Source organism: Zootoca vivipara, chromosome 17 (assembly GCF_963506605.1).
Source record: "Zootoca vivipara chromosome 17, rZooViv1.1, whole genome shotgun sequence".
In the NCBI taxonomy this organism is placed as follows: Eukaryota; Metazoa; Chordata; class Lepidosauria; order Squamata; family Lacertidae; genus Zootoca; species Zootoca vivipara.
The window spans coordinates 42,118,210-42,124,171 of record NC_083292.1 but is presented as its reverse complement, the minus strand read 5'-3'; positions in this window follow the sequence as shown (position 1 = coordinate 42,124,171).

Genomic DNA, 5,962 nt, shown 5'->3' with positions numbered 1-5,962 from the left:
GCCGGCTGCCAGCTGGTGCTGGTGAAAGCTCTCCTCGTGTCTCTCCCCCCCCCCCACCGCCCAGCACCTCTACACCTGGCAGAGGAGCGAAAGGCAAGGCAGCAGGTTCTCCATCCACTACAAGGGCCTCTTCCTTTGGGGGTCCCTAAAATGCATGCAGAAGCCAAGAGGTGGAGGAGCTTCGTTTTCCTCTGGAGGCTGATGCCCCTTTCAGGCTTTTGCTCTGGTACTGGACAGACAACAAGATGCCCAATTTGAAGGATGGGCACATGGGAGGCGCCAGCTCCCCCTCTGTGTTGGGAGAAGGAGGATGGCTCAGCGCCTGGCGTCTCCTGGGACTGGACCTCCCAACCGCTTCCCTCCCTCTACTCACACCAGGATGACAAAGGATGGGGGGCTGTATGTATTCCACAACATGTTGGGGTTGGGATGGGGGAAGAAACTGTTGTTGCTGCTGCTGCTGCTGCTAAGAAATAGCCTATTTATTGTCCTAAGCGTTAGATTTTCATTATAACAATACCCTCTGCAGGGGGTGGGGGGAGGGGGTAAGTGGGGGCCCCATGGATTTAAATGGCTTCATGAAGTGGGGTGTGTTTCCTGAGATGTGGGGGCAGAGGAGTGGCTTCCCAATTAGGGGGTTAAAGACCAAGCCAGGGTGAGAGATGAGCTGAAGGAAGGCCAAGTCCTGCCTGCTGGTCTCTTGCTTGATACTGAATTCTGAACCATCTGGGGCTAAAGCCAGAAGCAGGGAGCCGACTCTTCTCAAGTGGGGCTCTTGGAGGTCCCAGGCCTCCTTCCTCAGTTGGGGGGCTGCTTCTCTGGAGATGGAAGGTGGTCTCCCTGCAGGTGAGCCGCTAAAGAGAGGCAGGCAGAGGAGGAAACGGAAAACGGAGAGCTGAGCAGGGCCTCATCCATCCAGGGCGTGAGCGACTCTGGAGAGCAAGCCTGAGGCCCAGCCTGCCATTTCACTCCCCGGAGACACAATGCAAGACAATCGCTTCCTTGAATCAATGGGGTGGGCCTTGCCTTAACCCCTCCCCCGAAATAAACGATAAATTGCAAGAACTCAGGCCAAAAGAAGATGGATTTCAAAAAAATCTTCACAAGGTTTTATTGATGTGATGCAGAGTTTAAATGGGAATCTATCCCAATGTTGAAGGCAAATAAAGATAAAGTCCAGTAAAAATCAGGACAAGGCCTGTTTCGACTATTCTTCGTCAGCAAAGATTCACAGGTCAAAGTGTACCAAGTATGTTTGCCTAGCTAGCAATGTTTGCTAGTATGTTTGCTTTGCTAGTCGAAACAGGGCCTTGTCCTGATTTTTACTGGAATTTATCTTTATTTGCCTTCAACATTGGGATAGATTCCCATTTAAACTCCGCATCACATCAATAAAACCTTGTGAAGATTTTTTTGAAATCCATCTTCTTTTGGCCTGAGTTCTTGCAATTTATCGTTTATTTCTGGACTTTCCCAAGAACTCCAATTTCCACTCTAACCCCTCCCCCAGCTAACCAGATTCCAGTCTCTCTGCCACCCCTTTGCCGCTGACCTTAGTCCTGCCAGGGCTTTTGATTTGGCCCATGGGTCTCTTCTGGGAGAGCCATGCCCACCTGGCACCAGGTGATTGACCATGGGAGATTGGCGTTTGGGGACCCAGCCCGCTTCATGGTTTCACTGGGCAGCATCCATGTGCTGAGGCCCCCCCCTAGGGTGCTAGTGGCCTTTCCCCTCGACTGAACCCCTCCCCACCCAACCCGGCTTGTGCAAGTTCACCACAGGCTGTGGCCCTTCGTCTGTGGGGCAAGGGAGCCTCTCCCTCTCGGAAGGCTGCCTGTCAGATTCTGAAGCAATGCTGAGAATATACTGTGCTGAATAATGAAATAAAGTCTCCTGTCTGACTGACTCAAATCCCTCGGGCCAGATGTGTCACTTGCCGTTCTTTCTTCTGAGTTGCTCACTATGCTTCCTCGGCCGCTGGCCTGTGCATCTCCAGGCTGCCGGGGTCTTCACAATGCACAATATGTGGGTGTTAAGAAGGGGGTGCCCCCTCGACTGTGTGTGTCTCTTTGCCTTCCTCCTTGCCCTTCAGTCGCAGTCTTCACCATCTTCTTCCACATCTCTTATTTGCACGCCACCTTTCCCTGGCTGAATCCATGCTCAAGGCAGCTTGCAACATGAAAAGATTTGCATCCTTACAAAGATATATCTTGCACTACATAACTTTTTGGTTAACCTAAAACTGTTCATCATCTTTTATAAAGATAGTAGCTTGGGATGAGGACTTATGTTATCCGGATGGTAATGAGGAAAAAAGGGGAAAGGTTACGAAAAAATATTAAAAGTAGTCATAAGCAATAAATAAAACTTATCAAAATGCACACAACAAAATTAAACAACCTCTATGTAAGTCATAATAAGATCTAAAATATTTTTTTTAAAAAAAACTCATCAAAACTGATATTATCTAAGAGCACCCAAAGGGCACTGGGATGATTCAGAAGGGTGCTGGGTCCCATGACTGCAAGCAGGCTGAAGATGGAGGGGCTTCCCGGGCCAAGCAGAGCGTCCCCCCAGCCCACTATAGAGAGCCCCCTTCTCTTGTTCACCCTCCAGGATGGATCAAAGTGTTGCTGAGAGAGAGATTTATGTGAAAACCAGTTCCCCTGTTGCACCTGGAGAGAGCTCAGGAGGGGGCCTGCAACCCCCCACCCCAGCCCCCTGGCTTACTGGTCCTGAAGTGGGTGCAGAGAGAGCATTAACAGAAAGGCCAAGGAAATGCCACACCCCAAAGGGGTGGGTGGGTGGGAAATGGCAGACATGGGGTCTCTGGGTCTCAACCGCATCTTGCAAGAAACATATTTTTCTGAAATCGGAAATCAGGGTGGATGGAGATCCTCTCTCATGATTTCCCCCTGTGGTGTGATCCTGGTGCACCTCTACCCTGCCCACCTCAAGCATCATTTACAATGGGAAGGAAGGGGCTACAGACAAGCAGAGAAATCAAAGGCCTTTTCCTCCTTAGTGGGGGCTCCTGCTGCGCTGTGGGGGGAGCTCACATTAAGATTTGAGGTTGGGTTCCAGCCTGTGATTGACTTCATTTGCACATATTGATTCCTGCATTGCAGAGGGGCTGGACTAGATGGCCCTCAGGTTCCCTTCCAACTCTAAAGTTCTATGATTCAGATCTGGATCCACAGGGGCCAGGGACCCACAGAGGCCAATACCTAGACAACTCCTACCCTCTGCTCTAGCTGTACCAGACTCTGCCACCCTGCTCAGATACAACAGCACGAGACTCCAGCCCCCGGCAGGAAGGAAGGTCATGTTTAAAGTACTGTAAGCCTCTGCCCATCCAAAGAGCAAAGAGCAGCTGGGTCTCAAAATAGTGTGATGCAATAGTTAAACTGAAGGGGAGGGGAGGAAGGAGAGAAAAAGAAAGAGAGCTAGAGGAAGGGCCTATTTATCCATTTGTTTGTTTATTTCATTGCATTTATATTCCATCTTTTTCTCCAGTCAGCTCAAGGTGGCACACATGACTCCCCCCTCCTCACTTAATCTCTACAACAACCCTGTGACAGACCCTCCAAGTGTTCCTATTTTCCAGGGATAGTCTTGGATTTATAGAAGCCGTCCCAGTTTCTGATTTGATCCCGGAATAACCTGCTTTTTCTAGGACGTCCCTATTTTCATCAGAGAAATGTTGGAGGGTATGGAGGAGTTATGTGACCCCTGAGCCAAGGAAATAAGTGACTATACAACCTTTAGAAGACATCTGATGGCAGCCCTGGTTAGTTTTATTATGTTTTTATATATATTGGAAGCTGAATGGCGGGTGGGGTATTATTATTATTATTATTATTATTATTATTATTATTATTATTATTATCATCATCATCATCATCATCATCATTATTTTATTGAATAGGATGTCCCTATTGTCATCAAGGGACACAGGTGGCGCTGTGGGTTAAACCACAGAGCCTAGGGCTTGCTGATCAGAAGGTCGGCGGTTCGAATCCCCGTGACGGGGTGAGCTCCTGTTGCTCGGTCCCAGCTCCTGCCAACCTAGCAGTTCGAAAGCACGTCAAAATGCAAGTAGATAAATAGGTACCGCTACAGCGGGAAGGTAAACGACGTTTCCATGTGCTGCTCTGGTTCACCAGAAGCGGCTTTGTCATGCTGGCCATATGACCTGGAAGCTGTACGCCGGCTCCCTCAGCCAATAACGCGAGATGAGCGCGCAACCCCAGAGTCGGTCACGACTGGACCTAATGGTCAGGGGTCCCTTTACCTTTACTGTCATCAGAGAAATGTTGGAGGGTATGCTGTGAGAAAGGTTAGGTTGAGTGGCATTGATCAGCCTCCAAGGTCACCCAGCAGGCTTCATCATGGCCAGGGGGGGGGGGATTTGAACCCTGATATCTCCCAGCCCTAAAGCCAACACTCCAACCGCTACACCACACTGGCTCTCAGAGGAGAACCTCTGCTTTGTATGGAATAAGGCAAGCCATGCTGCCTATGAGCACAGAAGCCCTGCCAGCAGTCTTGTGGCCGCAGGTCAGAAGGTGTTGCCACTTGCCCTGACCCCACAACAAGCCTGGGCAAGTTGGGACTCTGTGGAGTCCTGCCCAGTCCCATCCTGGGGGGCTCCCCATGTTTTCTGTCAGCCACAAGAAGCTACTGAGGAAAGGAGGGGATTTTGACGGGGCACAAAAGACCTTGATAAAGGAGAGGGCCCCTTATAGCGGCCCAGATGGCAACAGCCCCTCTCCCACCCCAGCCAAAAAACACCTCCCAGCCACCACAAGCTCCTGCACTGAGCCTCTGCTTGGAAGTGGAGCTGCCCGCACCCCACTAGGGAGGGAGCCTTCCCTGTTCCTCTGCCAGGCACAGTGTCACCCTGCTGTCTTCTTCAATAAAAGCTCCTTTGCCTCCTACCCAGCTAATCACATTACTTGCAAACGCTTTGTGCAAGAGGTTTGGTGGCTCATCATCGCTTTGACACGAGTCCTTCAATCATGATTTCAGAGCCGACTCAGAAAGGGGCCCTCACTTGCTCCCTCTTTAAGAGCTCATCTGGGATGACAGGACGAGTTATCAAGAGCAAAGAGCAAGCAGAAGGCTGCCTCCCCTCACCCCCCCCCCACCACACACCTTCATTGAATCAAGCGCCTTATCAGATCCCCCCCTAATCACATCTGCAAGGTAATGGGGGATGCTCTCGCCCGGCCCGGCTAATGGTAGCCCAGGGACTAGGCTGTAATGGGACTGGATTGATTTGATCTGGGTAATGAAGGAGTTGTGGCAATGCTGCTTCCAGCAGTCCAAGATAAAGGGGCAGAAAGAAGTGTGTGGCTAGTCCTGCTGGAAGGAGGGGTCTCCTTCTTCCCCCCTGCCAGGGCAACCCTCTTCAACAGACTCAGCTCAGCTAAGGGGCTTGAACAGCAGGGTGACTGGCCAAGACTGGGGGCTTCCAGGTGGGGGCTAAATAATATCACCACATGGGCAATCCAGCTGTTACAAATGGGTAATTGGCAACTGTTGTTTTTTTAAGTAAGATTTTCTACAGAAATCTGGATTAAATGAGATGGCGGAGAGATTCAGGCTGACATTTTGATGCCAGTGATGTCATGTGGGCACTGTAAAAAGTGAAGAAGCCTTGCCGGCCTGAGCATCTCTGGCCCCACAAGCAGCACCTACCTGGGACGACTCTTGTGTCAAAGGCAGGGGCAGCCATGCCCTGGGAGAAAGGGTGGCCTACCTTGGCTGGAGCCTGGCCATCAAAGCCCTGGAGCTGGTGAAACTGGGGCTCAGAGGAACTAAGGCAGGAACTTGCCTGCAGTGCAGAACTCCACCTTTGGGTTGAGGCACCAGACATGGGGGCAGGTGACTAAAGCCTTGAACCATAGAACAGCTTTGTGGTTTTGGCAACCTGCAATGGAGTCAGCCCAAGGAAGGT